This window comes from Triturus cristatus, chromosome 3_1, assembly GCF_964204655.1.
Source record: "Triturus cristatus chromosome 3_1, aTriCri1.1, whole genome shotgun sequence".
Taxonomy (NCBI): domain Eukaryota; kingdom Metazoa; phylum Chordata; class Amphibia; order Caudata; family Salamandridae; genus Triturus; species Triturus cristatus.
The window spans coordinates 951,465,691-951,485,618 of NC_140583.1; positions in this window are offsets into that span (position 1 = coordinate 951,465,691).

Genomic DNA, 19,928 nt, shown 5'->3' on the forward strand with positions numbered 1-19,928 from the left:
AAATCAATTTTCTGATATATAACGATGACCCCGTAGCTGTCGAACTTTCTCCAGATGGTCAGTAATTGTGATTTTTGAATGTTTAATATTTTGACTGTATATGACTGTTGAATGTTATTTATGAATTTTTGAACTAAAATAAGTGTCTTAAGAGTCAATTTCCTGCCCGAAATTGGTCAACATAGAAGCTTCTGTATAGGAGGTAAAGTCTGTATTTTTGAACCAAAACAAGTGTGTTTAGAGTCATATACCAGCCCGAAATCTGTCAAAATAGAATCTTCGGAGTAGTAGGAAAAGTCTATAAAAATGTCAATTTTGTTCAATGGAAGGCTTCAAAAAGTGGTTATTCAACATGAGGCATGATCCAATTGACATTTTGAATACATTTTTGTACAATCCAAAAAATCAATTTTCTGATGTATAACTATGACCCCGTAGCTGTCGAACTTTCTCCAGATGGACAGTAATGGTGATTTTTGAATTTTTAATATTTTGACTGTAAATGACTCTTGGATGTGAATTATCCATTTTTGAACTAAAATAAGTGTCTTAAGAGTCAATTTCCTGCCCGAAATTGGTCAACATAGAAGCTTCTGTTTAGGAGGTAAAGTCTGTAAGAATGGCAATTTTGATCACTGTGAGGATTTAAAAAGGGGTTATTAAACATGAGGCACGATCCAATTGAGATTTTGAATCCTTTTTTGTACTGTCCAAAAAATGCATTTTCTGATGAAAATCGATAACTCTGAACCTCACAGACTTTCTCCAGATGGTCAGTAATATTGATTTTTGAATGTTTAACTTTTGACTGTAAATGACTATTGGATGTGAATTATCACTTTTTGAACCAAAGCAAGTGTGTTTAGAGTCATATACCAGCCCGAAATCTGTCAAAATAGAATCTTCGGAGTAGGGGGAAAAGTCCGTAAAATTGGCAATTTTGGTCACTGCGAGGCCTAAAAAAGTGGTTTGTTCAACATTGGCATGATCCAATTGACATTTTGAATTAATTTTTGTATAGACCACAAAATCAATTTTCGGATGAAAAACTCTTTCCCCAAACTTGTCTAACTTTCTCCAGATGGTAAGTAATCTTGATTTTTGAATGTTTAATCTTTTGACTGTAATTGACTGTTGGATGTGATTTACCACATTTGGATTAAAAATAAGTGTGCTTAGAGCCATTTTCCTGCCCAAAATCGATCAAAATAGAAGCTTCTGAGTAGTAGGAAAAGTCTGTAAAAATTTCAATTTTGGTCAATGGAAGGCTTCAAAAAGTGGTTATTCAACATGAGGCATGATCCAATTGACATTTTTAATAATTTTTTGTACAATCCAAAAAATCAATTTTCTGATGTATAACTATGACCCCGTAGCTGTCGAACTTTCTCCAGATGGACAGTAATGTTGATTTTTGAAAGTTTAATATTTTGACTGTAAATTAATCTTGGATGTGAATTATCCATTTTTGATCTAAAATAAGTGTCTTAAGAGTCAATTTCCTGCCCGAAATTGGTCAACTTAGAAGCTTCTGTATAGGAGGTAAAGTCTGTATTTTTGAACCAAAACAAGTGTGTTCAGAGTCATATACCAGCCCGAAATCTGTCAAAATAGAATCTTCGGAGTAGTAGGAAAAGTCTATAAAAATGTCAATTTTGTTCAATGGAAGGCTTCAAAAAGTGGTTATTCAACATGAGGCATGATCCAATTGACATTTCGAATACATTTTTGTACAATCCAAAAAATCAATTTTCTGATGTATAACTATGACCCCGTAGCTGTCGAACTTTCTCCAGATGGACAGTAATGGTGATTTTTGAATGTTTAATATTTTGACTGTAAATGACTCTTGGATGTGAATTATCCATTTTTGAACTAAAATAAGTGTCTTAAGAGTCAATTTCCTGCCCGAAATTGGTCAACATAGAAGCTTCTGTTTAGGAGGTAAAGTCTGTAAGAATGGCAATTTTGATCACTGTGAGGATTTAAAAAGGGGTTATTAAACATGAGGCACGATCCAATTGAGATTTTGAATCCTTTTTTGTACTGTCCAAAAAATGCATTTTCTGATGAAAATCGATGACTCTGAACCTCACAGACTTTCTCCAGATGGTCAGTAATATTGATTTTTGAATGTTTAACTTTTGACTGTAAATGACTATTGGATGTGAATTATCACTTTTTGAACCAAAGCAAGTGTGTTTAGAGTCGTATACCAGCCCGAAATCTGTCAAAATAGAATCTTCGGAGTAGGGGGAAAAGTCCGTAAAATTGGCAATTTTGGTCACTGCGAGGCCTAAAAAAGTGGTTTGTTCAACATTGGCATGATCCAATTGACATTTTGAATTAATTTTTGTATAGACCACAAAATCAATTTTCGGATGAAAAACTCTTTCCCCAAACTTGTCTAACTTTCTCCAGATGGTAAGTAATCTTGATTTTTTAATGTTTAATCTTTTGACTGTAATTGACTGTTGGATGTGATTTACCACATTTGGATTAAAAATAAGTGTGCTTAGAGCCATTTTCCTGCCCAAAATCGATCAAAATAGAAGCTTCTGAGTAGTAGGAAAAGTCTGTAAAAATTTTAATTTTGGTCAATGGAAGGCTTCAAAAAGTGGTTATTCAACATGAGGCATGATCCAATTGACATTTTTAATAATATTTTGTACAATCCTAAAAATCAATTTTCTGATGTATAACTATGACCCCGTAGCTGTCGAACTTTCTCCAGATGGACAGTAATGTTGATTTTTTAAAGTTTAATATTTTGACTGTAAATTAATTAACCCCGGGCGTAGCACTACGCTTCGCCCACGTAGTGTACGTAGCGCTGCCTGCTTCGCACTTTCCGAAGTAGGCGAAGCAGGGCAGCGCTACGCACATGCCGAGGGCGAAGCGTAGCTGCTTGCCACCCGCCACCCACCTCCCGCCCGCCCTTCTTTTAAATAATATGAGCAATGAAAAATAAAGTAAAGTAAGTCGAATTACCCGTAAGCGCGGCGTCTCCGGGGCTCCCTCTTTCTGTTTCTAATTTCTTCTGGCAAATGCGCATGCGCGGACACCCGCGCATGCGCATTTCTCGCGAGAAATGCGCATGCGCGGGCGTCCGCGCATGCGCATTTGCCAGAAGAAATTAGAAACTGAAAGAGGGAGCCCCGGAGACGCCGCGCTTACGGGTAAGTCCACTTACTTTACTTTATTTTTCATTGCTTATATTATTTAAAAGAATGGCGGGTGGGAGGTGGGTGGCACGTAGTGGGGCTACGCGAAGCGCGTAGTGTGCGTAGATTTGGGCACACTACGTGCTGCTTCACGTAGCCCCACTACGCCCACTACGCCCACCCTTAAAATTAATCTTGGATGTGAATTATCCATTTTTGATCTAAAATAAGTGTCTTACGAGTCAATTTCCTGCCCGAAATTGGTCAACATAGAAGCTTCTGTATAGGAGGTAAAGTCTGTATTTTTGAACCAAAACAAGTGTGTTTAGAGTCATATACCAGCCCGAAATCTGTCAAAATAGAATCTTCGGAGTAGTAGGAAAAGTCTATAAAAATGTCAATTTTGTTCAATGGAAGGCTTCAAAAAGTGGTTATTCAACATGAGGCATAATCCAATTGATATTTTGAATACATTTTTGTACAATCCAAAAAATCAATTTTCTGATGTATAACTATGACCCCGTAGCTGTCGAACTTTCTCCAGATGGACAGTAATGGTGATTTTTGAATGTTTAATATTTTGACTGTAAATGACTCTTGGATGTGAATTATCCATTTTTGAACTAAAATAAGTGTCTTAAGAGTCAATTTCCTGCCCGAAATTGGTCAACATAGAAGCTTCTGTTTAGGAGGTAAAGTCTGTAAGAATGGCAATTTTGATCACTGTGAGGATTTAAAAAGGGGTTATTAAACAAGAGGCACGATCCAATTGAGATTTTGAATCCATTTTTGTACTGTCCAAAAAATGCATTTTCTGATGAAAATCGATGACTCTGAACCTCACAGACTTTCTGCAGATGGTCAGTAATGTTGATTTTTGAATGTTTAACTTTTGACTGTAAATGACTATTGGATCTGAATTATCACTTTTTGAACCAAAACAAGTGTGTTTAGAGTCATATACCAACCCGAAATCTGTCAAAAGAGAATCTTCGGAGTAGGAGGAAAAGTCCGTAAAATTGGCAATTTTGGTCACTGCGAGGCCTAAAAAAGTGGTTTGTTCAACATTGGCATGATCCAATTGACATTTTGAATAATTTTTTGTATAGTCCCCAAAATCAATTTTCGGATGAAAAATTATTACCCCAAACTTGTCTAACTTTCTCCAGAAGGTAAGTAATCTTGATTTTTGAATGTTTAATCTTTTGACTGAAAATGACTGTTGTATGTGCATTATCACTTTTGGAACTGAAATAAGTGTGTTTAGAGTTATTTCCCTGCCTAAAATCGATCAAAATAGATGCTTCTGAGTAGTAGGAAAAGTCTGTAAAAATGTCAATTTTGGTCAATGGGAGGTTTCAAAAAGTGGGTATTCAACATGAGGCATGATCCAATTGACATTTTGAATATTAATTTTCTGATGAAAATCGATGACTCTGAACCTCACGGACTTTCTCCAGATGGTCAGTAATGGTGATTTTTGAATGTCTAATATTTTGACAGTAAATGACTTTTCAATGTGAATTATCACTTTTGGAACTAAAATAAGTGTGTTTCATTTTCCTGCCCGAAATCGATCAAAATAGAAGCTTCTAAGTAGTAGGAAAAGTGTCTATAAACTTCAATTTTGGTCAATGGGAGGCTTCAAAAAGTGGATATTCAACATGAGGCATGATCCAATTGACATTTTGAATAATTTTTTGTACACTCCAAAAAATCAATTTTCTGATATATAACGATGACCCCGTAGCTGTCGAACTTTCTCCAGATGGTCAGTAATTGTGATTTTTGAATGTTTAATATTTTGACTGTATATGACTGTTGAATGTGATTTATGAATTTTTGAACTAAAATAAGTGTCTTAAGAGTCAATTTCCTGCCCGAAATTGGTCAACATAGAAGCTTCTGTATAGGAGGTAAAGTCTGTATTTTTGAACCAAAACAAGTGTGTTTAGAGTCATATACCAGCCCGAAATCTGTCAAAATAGAATCTTCGGAGTAGTAGGAAAAGTCTATAAAAATGTCAATTTTGTTCAATGGAAGGCTTCAAAAAGTGGTTATTCAACATGAGGCATGATCCAATTGACATCTTTCATACATTTTTGTACAATCCAAAAAATCAATTTTCTGATGTATAACTATGACCCCGTAGCTGTCGAACTTTCTCCAGATGGACAGTAATGGTGATTTTTGAATGTTTAATATTTTGACTGTAAATGACTCTTGGATGTGAATTATCCATTTTTGAACTAAAATAAGTGTCTTAAGAGTCAATTTCCTGCCCGAAATTGGTCAACATAGAAGCTTCTGTTTAGGAGGTAAAGTCTGTAACAATGGCAATTTTGATCACTGTGAGGATTTAAAAAGGGGTTATTAAACATGAGGCACGATCCAATTGAGATTTTGAATCCTGTTTTGTACTGTCCAAAAAATGCATTTTCTGATGAAAATCGATGACTCTGAACCTCACAGACTTTCTCCAGATGGTCAGTAATATTGATTTTTGAATGTTTAACTTTTGACTGTAAATGACTATTGGATGTGAATTATCACTTTTTGAACCAAAGCAAGTGTGTTTAGAGTCATATACCAGCCCGAAATCTGTCAAAATAGAATCTTCGGAGTAGGGGGAAAAGTCCGTAAAATTGGCAATTTTGGTCACTGCGAGGCCTAAAAAAGTGTTTTGTTCAACATTGGCATGATCCAATTGACATTTTGAATTAATTTTTGTATAGACCACAAAATCAATTTTCGGATGAAAAACTCTTTCCCCAAACTTGTCTAACTTTCTCCAGATGGTAAGTAATCTTGATTTTTGAATGTTTAATCTTTTGACTGTAATTGACTGTTGGATGTGATTTACCACATTTGGATTAAAAATAAGTGTGCTTAGAGCCATTTTCCTGCCCAAAATCGATCAAAATAGAAGCTTCTGAGTAGTAGGAAAAGTCTGTAAAAATTTCAATTTTGGTCAATGGAAGGCTTCAAAAAGTGGTTATTCAACATGAGGCATGATCCAATTGACATTTTTAATAATTTTTTGTACAATCCAAAAAATCATTTTTCTGATGTATAACTATGACCCCGTAGCTGTCGAACTTTCTCCAGATGGACAGTAATGTTGATTTTTGAAAGTTTAATATTTTGACTGTAAATTAATCTTGGATGTGAATTATCCATTTTTGATCTAAAATAAGTGTCTTAAGAGTCAATTTCCTGCCCGAAATTGGTCAACATAGAAGCTTCTGTATAGGAGGTAAAGTCTGTATTTTTGAACCAAAACAAGTGTGTTTAGAGTCAAATACCAGCCCGAAATCTGTCAAAATAGAATCTTCGGAGTAGTAGGAAAAGTCTATAAAAATGTCAATTTTGTTCAATGGAAGGCTTCAAAAAGTGGTTATTCAACATGAGGCATGATCCAATTGACATTTTGAATACATTTTTGTACAATCCAAAAAATCAATTTTCGGATGTATAACTATGACCCCGTAGCTGTCGAACTTTCTCCAGCTGGACAGTAATGGTGATTTTTGAATTTTTAATATTTTGACTGTAAATGACTCTTGGATGTGAATTATCCATTTTTGAACTAAAATAAGTGTCTTAAGAGTCAATTTCCTGCCCGAAATTGGTCAACATAGAAGCTTCTGTTTAGGAGGTAAAGTCTGTAAGAATGGCAATTTTGATCACTGTGAGGATTTAAAAAGGGGTTATTAAACATGAGGCACGATCCAATTGAGATTTTGAATCCATTTTTGTACTGTCCAAAAAATGCATTTTCTGATGAAAATCGATGACTCTGAACCTCACAGACTTTCTCCAGATGGTCAGTAATGTTGATTTTTGAATGTTTAACTTTTGACTGTAAATGATTATTAGATCTGAATTATCACTTTTTGAACCAAAACAAGTGTGTTTAGAGTCATATACCAACCCGAAATCTGTCAAAAGAGAATCTTCGGAGTAGGAGGAAAAGTCCGTAAAATTGGCAATTTTGGTCACTGCGAGGCCTAAAAAAGTGGTTTGTTCAACATTGGCATGATCCAATTGACATTTTGAATAATTTTTTGTATAGTCCCCAAAATCAATTTTCGGATGAAAAATTATTACCCCAAACTTGTCTAACTTTCTCCAGATGGTAAGTAATCTTGATTTTTGAATGTTTAATCTTTTGACTGTAAATGACTGTTGTATGTGCATTATCACTTTTGGAACTGAAATAAGTGTGTTTAGAGTTATTTCCCTGCCTAAAATCGATCAAAATAGATGCTTCTGAGTAGTAGGAAAAGTCTGTAAAAATGTCAATTTTGGTCAATGGGAGGTTTCAAAAAGTGGGTATTCAACATGAGGCATGATCCAAGTGACATTTTGAATATTAATTTTCTGATGAAAATCGATGACTCTGAACCTCACGGACTTTCTCCAGATGGTCAGTAATGGTGATTTTTGAATGTCTAATATTTTGACTGTAAATGACTTTTCAATGTGAATTATCACTTTTGGAACTAAAATAAGTGTGTTTCATTTTCCTGCCCGAAATCTATCAAAATAGAAGCTTCTAAGTAGTAGAAAAAGAGTCTATAAACTTCAATTTTGGTCAATGGGAGGCTTCAAAAAGTGGTTATTCAACATGAGGCATGATCCAATTGACATTTTGAATAATTTTTTGTACACTCCAAAAAATCAATTTTCTGATATATAACGATGACCCCGTAGCTGTCGAACTTTCTCCAGATGGTCAGTAATTGTGATTTTTGAATGTTTAATATTTTGACTGTATATGACTGTTGAATGTGATTTATGAATTTTTGAACTAAAATAAGTGTCTTAAGAGTCAATTTCCTGCCCGAAATTGGTCAACATAGAAGCTTCTGTATAGGAGGTAAAGTCTGTATTTTTGAACCAAAACAAGTGTGTTTAGAGTCATATACCAGCCCGAAATCTGTCAAAATAGAATCTTCGGAGTAGTAGGAAAAGTCTATAAAAATGTCAATTTTGTTCAATGGAAGGCTTCAAAAAGTGGTTATTCAACATGAGGCATGATCCAATTGACATTTTGAATACATTTTTGTACAATCCAAAAAATCAATTTTCTGATGTATAACTATGACCCCGTAGCTGTCGAACTTTCTCCAGATGGACAGTAATGGTGATTTTTGAATGTTTAATATTTTGACTGTAAATGACTCTTGGATGTGAATTATCCATTTTTGAACTAAAATAAGTGTCTTAAGAGTCAATTTCCTGCCCGAAATTGGTCAACATAGAAGCTTCTGTTTAGGAGGTAAAGTCTGTAAGAATGGCAATTTTGATCACTGTGAGGATTTAAAAAGGGGTTATTAAACATGAGGCACGATCCAATTGAGATTTTGAATCCTTTTTTGTACTGTCCAAAAAATGCATTTTCTGATGAAAATCGATGACTCTGAACCTCACAGACTTTCTCCAGATGGTCAGTAATATTGATTTTTGAATGTTTAACTTTTGACTGTAAATGACTATTGGATGTGAATGATCACTTTTTGAACCAAAGCAAGTGTGTTTAGAGTCATATACCAGCCCGAAATCTGTCAAAATAGAATCTTCGGAGTAGGGGGAAAAGTCCGTAAAATTGGCAATTTTGGTCACTGCGAGGCCTAAAAAAGTGGTTTGTTCAACATTGGCATGATCCAATTGACATTTTGAATTAATTATTTGTATAGACCACAAAATCAATTTTCGGATGAAAAACTCTTTCCCCAAACTTGTCTAACTTTCTCCAGATGGTAAGTAATCTTGATTTTTGAATGTTTAATCTTTTGACTGTAATTGACTGTTGGATGTGATTTACCACATTTGGATTAAAAATAAGTGTGCTTAGAGCCATTTTCCTGCCCAAAATCGATCAAAATAGAAGCTTCTGAGTAGTAGGAAAAGTCTGTAAAAATTTCAATTTTGGTCAATGGAAGGCTTCAAAAAGTGGTTATTTAACACGAGGCATGATCCAATTGACATTTTTAATAATTTTTTGTACAATCCAAAAAATCAATTTTCTGATGTATAACTATGACCCCGTAGCTGTCGAACTTTCTCCAGATGGACAGTAATGTTGATTTTTGAAAGTTTAATATTTTGACTGTAAATTAATCTTGGATGTGAATTATCCATTTTTGATCTAAAATAAGTGTCTTAAGAGTCAATTTCCTGCCCGAAATTGGTCAACATAGAAGCTTCTGTTTAGGAGGTAAAGTCTGTAAGAATGGCAATTTTGATCACTGTGAGGATTTAAAAAGGGGTTATTAAACATGAGGCACGATCCAATTGAGATTTTGAATCCATTTTTGTACTGTCCAAAAAATGCATTTTCTGATGAAAATCGATGACTCTGAACCTCACAGACTTTCTCCAGATGGTCAGTAATGTTGATTTTTGAATGTTTAACTTTTGACTGTAAATGACTATTGGATCTGAATTATCACTTTTTGAACCAAAGCAAGTGTGTTTAGAGTCATATACCAGCCCGAAATCTGTCAAAATAGAATCTTCGGAGTAGGGGGAAAAGTCCGTAAAATTGGCAATTTTGGTCACTGCGAGGCCTAAAAAAGTGGTTTGTTCAACATTGGCATGATCCAATTGACATTTTGAATTAATTTTTGTATAGACCACAAAATCAATTTTCGGATGAAAAACTCTTTCCCCAAACTTGTCTAACTTTCTCCAGATGGTAAGTAATCTTGATTTTTGAATGTTTAATCTTTTGACTGTAATTGACTGTTGGATGTGATTTACCACATTTGGATTAAAAATAAGTGTGCTTAGAGCCATTTTCCTGCCCAAAATCGATCAAAATAGAAGCTTCTGAGTAGTAGGAAAAGTCTGTAAAAATTTCAATTTTGGTCAATGGAAGGCTTCAAAAAGTGGTTATTTAATACGAGGCATGATCCAATTGACATTTTGAATACATTTTTGTACAATCCAAAAAATCAATTTTCTGAGGTATAACTATGACCCCGTAGCTGTCGAACTTTCTCCAGATGGACAGTAATGTTGATTTTTTAAAGTTTAATATTTTGACTGTAAATTAATTAACCCCGGGCGTAGCACTACGCTTCGCCCACGTAGTGTACGTAGCGCTGCCTGCTTCGCACTTTCCGAAGTAGGCGAAGCAGGGCAGCGCTACGCACATGCCGAGGGCGAAGCGTAGCTGCTTGCCACCCGCCACCCACCTCCCGCCCGCCCTTCTTTTAAATAATATGAGCAATGAAAAATAAAGTAAAGTAAGTCGAATTACCCGTAAGCGCGGCGTCTCCGGGGCTCCCTCTTTCTGTTTCTAATTTCTTCTGGCAAATGCGCATGCGCAGACACCCGCGCATGCGCATTTCTCGCGAGAAATGCGCATGCGCGGGCGTCCGCGCATGCGCATTTGCCAGAAGAAATTAGAAACTGAAAGAGGGAGCCCCGGAGACGCCGCGCTTACGGGTAAGTCGACTTACTTTACTTTATTTTTCATTGCTTATATTATTTAAAAGAATGGCGGGTGGGAGGTGGGTGGCACGTAGTGGGGCTACGCGAAGCGCGTAGTGTGCGTAGATTTGGGCACACTACGTGCTGCTTCACGTAGCCCCACTACGCCCACTACGCCCACCCTTAAAATTAATCTTGGATGTGAATTATCCATTTTTGATCTAAAATAAGTGTCTTACGAGTCAATTTCCTGCCCGAAATTGGTCAACATAGAAGCTTCTGTATAGGAGGTAAAGTCTGTATTTTTGAACCAAAACAAGTGTGTTTAGAGTCATATACCAGCCCGAAATCTGTCAAAATAGAATCTTCGGAGTAGTAGGAAAAGTCTATAAAAATGTCAATTTTGTTCAATGGAAGGCTTCAAAAAGTGGTTATTCAACATGAGGCATAATCCAATTGATATTTTGAATACATTTTTGTACAATCCAAAAAATCAATTTTCTGATGTATAACTATGACCCCGTAGCTGTCGAACTTTCTCCAGATGGACAGTAATGGTGATTTTTGAATGTTTAATATTTTGACTGTAAATGACTCTTGGATGTGAATTATCCATTTTTGAACTAAAATAAGTGTCTTAAGAGTCAATTTCCTGCCCGAAATTGGTCAACATAGAAGCTTCTGTTTAGGAGGTAAAGTCTGTAAGAATGGCAATTTTGATCACTGTGAGGATTTAAAAAGGGGTTATTAAACAAGAGGCACGATCCAATTGAGATTTTGAATCCATTTTTGTACTGTCCAAAAAATGCATTTTCTGATGAAAATCGATGACTCTGAACCTCACAGACTTTCTCCAGATGGTCAGTAATATTGATTTTTGAATGTTTAACTTTTGACTGTAAATGACTATTGGATGTGAATTATCACTTTTTGAACCAAAGCAAGTGTGTTTAGAGTCGTATACCAGCCCGAAATCTGTCAAAATAGAATCTTCGGAGTAGGGGGAAAAGTCCGTAAAATTGGCAATTTTGGTCACTGCGAGGCCTAAAAAAGTGGTTTGTTCAACATTGGCATGATCCAATTGACATTTTGAATTAATTTTTGTATAGACCACAAAATCAATTTTCGGATGAAAAACTCTTTCCCCAAACTTGTCTAACTTTCTCCAGATGGTAAGTAATCTTGATTTTTTAATGTTTAATCTTTTGACTGTAATTGACTGTTGGATGTGATTTACCACATTTGGATTAAAAATAAGTGTGCTTAGAGCCATTTTCCTGCCCAAAATCGATCAAAATAGAAGCTTCTGAGTAGTAGGAAAAGTCTGTAAAAATTTTAATTTTGGTCAATGGAAGGCTTCAAAAAGTGGTTATTCAACATGAGGCATGATCCAATTGACATTTTTAATAATATTTTGTACAATCCTAAAAATCAATTTTCTGATGTATAACTATGACCCCGTAGCTGTCGAACTTTCTCCAGATGGACAGTAATGTTGATTTTTTAAAGTTTAATATTTTGACTGTAAATTAATTAACCCCGGGCGTAGCACTACGCTTCGCCCACGTAGTGTACGTAGCGCTGCCTGCTTCGCACTTTCCGAAGTAGGCGAAGCAGGGCAGCGCTACGCACATGCCGAGGGCGAAGCGTAGCTGCTTGCCACCCGCCACCCACCTCCCGCCCGCCCTTCTTTTAAATAATATGAGCAATGAAAAATAAAGTAAAGTAAGTCGAATTACCCGTAAGCGCGGCGTCTCCGGGGCTCCCTCTTTCTGTTTCTAATTTCTTCTGGCAAATGCGCATGCGCGGACACCCGCGCATGCGCATTTCTCGCGAGAAATGCGCATGCGCGGGCGTCCGCGCATGCGCATTTGCCAGAAGAAATTAGAAACTGAAAGAGGGAGCCCCGGAGACGCCGCGCTTACGGGTAAGTCCACTTACTTTACTTTATTTTTCATTGCTTATATTATTTAAAAGAATGGCGGGTGGGAGGTGGGTGGCACGTAGTGGGGCTGCGCGAAGCGCGTAGTGTGCGTAGATTTGGGCACACTACGTGCTGCTTCACGTAGCCCCACTACGCCCACTACGCCCACCCTTAAAATTAATCTTGGATGTGAATTATCCATTTTTGATCTAAAATAAGTGTCTTACGAGTCAATTTCCTGCCCGAAATTGGTCAACATAGAAGCTTCTGTATAGGAGGTAAAGTCTGTATTTTTGAACCAAAACAAGTGTGTTTAGAGTCATATACCAGCCCGAAATCTGTCAAAATAGAATCTTCGGAGTAGTAGGAAAAGTCTATAAAAATGTCAATTTTGTTCAATGGAAGGCTTCAAAAAGTGGTTATTCAACATGAGGCATAATCCAATTGATATTTTGAATACATTTTTGTACAATCCAAAAAATCAATTTTCTGATGTATAACTATGACCCCGTAGCTGTCGAACTTTCTCCAGATGGACAGTAATGGTGATTTTTGAATGTTTAATATTTTGACTGTAAATGACTCTTGGATGTGAATTATCCATTTTTGAACTAAAATAAGTGTCTTAAGAGTCAATTTCCTGCCCGAAATTGGTCAACATAGAAGCTTCTGTTTAGGAGGTAAAGTCTGTAAGAATGGCAATTTTGATCACTGTGAGGATTTAAAAAGGGGTTATTAAACAAGAGGCACGATCCAATTGAGATTTTGAATCCATTTTTGTACTGTCCAAAAAATGCATTTTCTGATGAAAATCGATGACTCTGAACCTCACAGACTTTCTGCAGATGGTCAGTAATGTTGATTTTTGAATGTTTAACTTTTGACTGTAAATGACTATTGGATCTGAATTATCACTTTTTGAACCAAAACAAGTGTGTTTAGAGTCATATACCAACCCGAAATCTGTCAAAAGAGAATCTTCGGAGTAGGAGGAAAAGTCCGTAAAATTGGCAATTTTGGTCACTGCGAGGCCTAAAAAAGTGGTTTGTTCAACATTGGCATGATCCAATTGACATTTTGAATAATTTTTTGTATAGTCCCCAAAATCAATTTTCGGATGAAAAATTATTACCCCAAACTTGTCTAACTTTCTCCAGAAGGTAAGTAATCTTGATTTTTGAATGTTTAATCTTTTGACTGAAAATGACTGTTGTATGTGCATTATCACTTTTGGAACTGAAATAAGTGTGTTTAGAGTTATTTCCCTGCCTAAAATCGATCAAAATAGATGCTTCTGAGTAGTAGGAAAAGTCTGTAAAAATGTCAATTTTGGTCAATGGGAGGTTTCAAAAAGTGGGTATTCAACATGAGGCATGATCCAATTGACATTTTGAATATTAATTTTCTGATGAAAATCGATGACTCTGAACCTCACGGACTTTCTCCAGATGGTCAGTAATGGTGATTTTTGAATGTCTAATATTTTGACAGTAAATGACTTTTCAATGTGAATTATCACTTTTGGAACTAAAATAAGTGTGTTTCATTTTCCTGCCCGAAATCGATCAAAATAGAAGCTTCTAAGTAGTAGGAAAAGTGTCTATAAACTTCAATTTTGGTCAATGGGAGGCTTCAAAAAGTGGATATTCAACATGAGGCATGATCCAATTGACATTTTGAATAATTTTTTGTACACTCCAAAAAATCAATTTTCTGATATATAACGATGACCCCGTAGCTGTCGAACTTTCTCCAGATGGTCAGTAATTGTGATTTTTGAATGTTTAATATTTTGACTGTATATGACTGTTGAATGTGATTTATGAATTTTTGAACTAAAATAAGTGTCTTAAGAGTCAATTTCCTGCCCGAAATTGGTCAACATAGAAGCTTCTGTATAGGAGGTAAAGTCTGTATTTTTGAACCAAAACAAGTGTGTTTAGAGTCATATACCAGCCCGAAATCTGTCAAAATAGAATCTTCGGAGTAGTAGGAAAAGTCTATAAAAATGTCAATTTTGTTCAATGGAAGGCTTCAAAAAGTGGTTATTCAACATGAGGCATGATCCAATTGACATCTTTAATACATTTTTGTACAATCCAAAAAATCAATTTTCTGATGTATAACTATGACCCCGTAGCTGTCGAACTTTCTCCAGATGGACAGTAATGGTGATTTTTGAATGTTTAATATTTTGACTGTAAATGACTCTTGGATGTGAATTATCCATTTTTGAACTAAAATAAGTGTCTTAAGAGTCAATTTCCTGCCCGAAATTGGTCAACATAGAAGCTTCTGTTTAGGAGGTAAAGTCTGTAACAATGGCAATTTTGATCACTGTGAGGATTTAAAAAGGGGTTATTAAACATGAGGCACGATCCAATTGAGATTTTGAATCCTGTTTTGTACTGTCCAAAAAATGCATTTTCTGATGAAAATCGATGACTCTGAACCTCACAGACTTTCTCCAGATGGTCAGTAATATTGATTTTTGAATGTTTAACTTTTGACTGTAAATGACTATTGGATGTGAATTATCACTTTTTGAACCAAAGCAAGTGTGTTTAGAGTCATATACCAGCCCGAAATCTGTCAAAATAGAATCTTCGGAGTAGGGGGAAAAGTCCGTAAAATTGGCAATTTTGGTCACTGCGAGGCCTAAAAAAGTGTTTTGTTCAACATTAGCATGATCCAATTGACATTTTGAATTAATTTTTGTATAGACCACAAAATCAATTTTCGGATGAAAAACTCTTTCCCCAAACTTGTCTAACTTTCTCCAGATGGTAAGTAATCTTGATTTTTGAATGTTTAATCTTTTGACTGTAATTGACTGTTGGATGTGATTTACCACATTTGGATTAAAAATAAGTGTGCTTAGAGCCATTTTCCTGCCCAAAATCGATCAAAATAGAAGCTTCTGAGTAGTAGGAAAAGTCTGTAAAAATTTCAATTTTGGTCAATGGAAGGCTTCAAAAAGTGGTTATTCAACATGAGGCATGATCCAATTGACATTTTTAATAATTTTTTGTACAATCCAAAAAATCAATTTTCTGATGTATAACTATGACCCCGTAGCTGTCGAACTTTCTCCAGATGGACAGTAATGTTGATTTTTGAAAGTTTAATATTTTGACTGTAAATTAATCTTGGATGTGAATTATCCATTTTTGATCTAAAATAAGTGTCTTAAGAGTCAATTTCCTGCCCGAAATTGGTCAACATAGAAGCTTCTGTATAGGAGGTAAAGTCTGTATTTTTGAACCAAAACAAGTGTGTTTAGAGTCAAATACCAGCCCGAAATCTGTCAAAATAGAATCTTCGGAGTAGTAGGAAAAGTCTATAAAAATGTCAATTTTGTTCAATGGAAGGCTTCAAAAAGTGGTTATTCAACATGAGGCATGATCCAATTGACATTTTGAATACATTTTTGTACAATCCAAAAAATCAATTTTCTGATGTATAACTATGACCCCGTAGCTGTCGAACTTTCTCCAGATGGACAGTAATGGTGATTTTTGAATGTTTAATATTTTGACTGTAAATGACTCTTGGATGTGAATTATCCATTTTTGAACTAAAATAAGTGTCTTAAGAGTCAATTTCCTGCCCGAAATTGGTCAACATAGAAGCTTCTGTTTAGGAGGTAAAGTCTGTAAGAATGGCAATTTTGATCACTGTGAGGATTTAAAAAGGGGTTATTAAACAAGAGGCACGATCCAATTGAGATTTTGAATCCATTTTTGTACTGTCCAAAAAATGCATTTTCTGATGAAAATCGATGACTCTGAACCTCACAGACTTTCTCCAGATGGTCAGTAATGTTGATTTTTGAATGTTTAACTTTTGACTGTAAATGACTATTGGATCTGAATTATCACTTTTTGAACCAAAACAAGTGTGTTTAGAGTTATATACCAACCCGAAATCTGTCAAAAGAGAATCTTCGGAGTAGGAGGAAAAGTCCGTAAAATTGGCAATTTTGGTCACTGCGAGGCCTAAAAAAGTGGTTTGTTCAACATTGGCATGATCCAATTGACATTTTGAATAATTTTTTGTATAGTCCCCAAAATCAATTTTCGGATGAAAAATTATTACCCCAAACTTGTCTAACTTTCTCCAGATGGTAAGTAATCTTGATTTTTGAATGTTTAATCTTTTGACTGTAAATGACTGTTGTATGTGCATTATCACTTTTGGAACTGAAATAAGTGTGTTTAGAGTTATTTCCCTGGCTAAAATCGATCAAAATAGATGCTTCTGAGTAGTAGGAAAAGTCTGTAAAAATGTCAATTTTGGTCAATGGGAGGTTTCAAAAAGTGGGTATTCAACATGAGGCATGATCCAATTGACATTTTGAATATTAATTTTCTGATGAAAATCGATGACTCTGAACCTCACGGACTTTCTCCAGATGGTCAGTAATGGTGATTTTTGAATGTCTAATATTTTGACTGTAAATGACTTTTCAATGTGAATTATCACTTTTGGAACTAAAATAAGTGTGTTTCATTTTCCTGCCCGAAATCGATCAAAATAGAAGCTTCTAAGTAGTAGAAAAAGTGTCTATAAACTTCAATTTTGGTCAATGGGAGGCTTCAAAAAGTGGTTATTCAACATGAGGCATGATCCAATTGACATTTTGAATAATTTTTTGTACACTCCAAAAAATCAATTTTCTGATATATAACGATGACCCCGTAGCTGTCGAACTTTCTCCAGATGGTCAGTAATTGTGATTTTTGAATGTTTAATATTTTGACTGTATATGACTGTTGAATGTTATTTATGAATTTTTGAACTAAAATAAGTGTCTTAAGAGTCAATTTCCTGCCCGAAATTGGTCAACATAGAAGCTTCTGTATAGGAGGTAAAGTCTGTATTTTTGAACCAAAACAAGTGTGTTTAGAGTCATATACCAGCCCGAAATCTGTCAAAATAGAATCTTCGGAGTAGTAGGAAAAGTCTATAAAAATGTCAATTTTGTTCAATGGAAGGCTTCAAAAAGTGGTTATTCAACATGAGGCATGATCCAATTGACATTTTGAATACATTTTTGTACAATCCAAAAAATCAATTTTCTGATGTATAACTATGACCCCGTAGCTGTCGAACTTTCTCCAGATGGACAGTAATGGTGATTTTTGAATTTTTAATATTTTGACTGTAAATGACTCTTGGATGTGAATTATCCATTTTTGAACTAAAATAAGTGTCTTAAGAGTCAATTTCCTGCCCGAAATTGGTCAACATAGAAGCTTCTGTTTAGGAGGTAAAGTCTGTAAGAATGGCAATTTTGATCACTGTGAGGATTTAAAAAGGGGTTATTAAACATGAGGCACGATCCAATTGAGATTTTGAATCCTTTTTTGTACTGTCCAAAAAATGCATTTTCTGATGAAAATCGATAACTCTGAACCTCACAGACTTTCTCCAGATGGTCAGTAATATTGATTTTTGAATGTTTAACTTTTGACTGTAAATGACTATTGGATGTGAATTATCACTTTTTGAACCAAAGCAAGTGTGTTTAGAGTCATATACCAGCCCGAAATCTGTCAAAATAGAATCTTCGGAGTAGGGGGAAAAGTCCGTAAAATTGGCAATTTTGGTCACTGCGAGGCCTAAAAAAGTGGTTTGTTCAACATTGGCATGATCCAATTGACATTTTGAATTAATTTTTGTATAGACCACAAAATCAATTTTCGGATGAAAAACTCTTTCCCCAAACTTGTCTAACTTTCTCCAGATGGTAAGTAATCTTGATTTTTGAATGTTTAATCTTTTGACTGTAATTGACTGTTGGATGTGATTTACCACATTTGGATTAAAAATAAGTGTGCTTAGAGCCATTTTCCTGCCCAAAATCGATCAAAATAGAAGCTTCTGAGTAGTAGGAAAAGTCTGTAAAAATTTCAATTTTGGTCAATGGAAGGCTTCAAAAAGTGGTTATTCAACATGAGGCATGATCCAATTGACATTTTTAATAATTTTTTGTACAATCCAAAAAATCAATTTTCTGATGTATAACTATGACCCCGTAGCTGTCGAACTTTCTCCAGATGGACAGTAATGTTGATTTTTGAAAGTTTAATATTTTGACTGTAAATTAATCTTGGATGTGAATTATCCATTTTTGATCTAAAATAAGTGTCTTAAGAGTCAATTTCCTGCCCGAAATTGGTCAACTTAGAAGCTTCTGTATAGGAGGTAAAGTCTGTATTTTTGAACCAAAACAAGTGTGTTCAGAGTCATATACCAGCCCGAAATCTGTCAAAATAGAATCTTCGGAGTAGTAGGAAAAGTCTATAAAAATGTCAATTTTGTTCAATGGAAGGCTTCAAAAAGTGGTTATTCAACATGAGGCATGATCCAATTGACATTTCGAATACATTTTTGTACAATCCAAAAAATCAATTTTCTGATGTATAACTATGACCCCGTAGCTGTCGAACTTTCTCCAGATGGACAGTAATGGTGATTTTTGAATGTTTAATATTTTGACTGTAAATGACTCTTGGATGTGAATTATCCATTTTTGAACTAAAATAAGTGTCTTAAGAGTCAATTTCCTGCCCGAAATTGGTCAACATAGAAGCTTCTGTTTAGGAGGTAAAGTCTGTAAGAATGGCAATTTTGATCACTGTGAGGATTTAAAAAGGGGTTATTAAACATGAGGCACGATCCAATTGAGATTTTGAATCCTTTTTTGTACTGTCCAAAAAATGCATTTTCTGATGAAAATCGATGACTCTGAACCTCACAGACTTTCTCCAGATGGTCAGTAATATTGATTTTTGAATGTTTAACTTTTGACTGTAAATGACTATTGGATGTGAATTATCACTTTTTGAACCAAAGCAAGTGTGTTTAGAGTCGTATACCAGCCCGAAATCTGTCAAAATAGAATCTTCGGAGTAGGGGGAAAAGTCCGTAAAATTGGCAATTTTGGTCACTGCGAGGCCTAAAAAAGTGGTTTGTTCAACATTGGCATGATCCAATTGACATTTTGAATTAATTTTTGTATAGACCACAAAATCAATTTTCGGATGAAAAACTCTTTCCCCAAACTTGTCTAACTTTCTCCAGATGGTAAGTAATCTTGATTTTTTAATGTTTAATCTTTTGACTGTAATTGACTGTTGGATGTGATTTACCACATTTGGATTAAAAATAAGTGTGCTTAGAGCCATTTTCCTGCCCAAAATCGATCAAAATAGAAGCTTCTGAGTAGTAGGAAAAGTCTGTAAAAATTTTAATTTTGGTCAATGGAAGGCTTCAAAAAGTGGTTATTCAACATGAGGCATGATCCAATTGACATTTTTAATAATATTTTGTACAATCCTAAAAATCAATTTTCTGATGTATAACTATGACCCCGTAGCTGTCGAACTTTC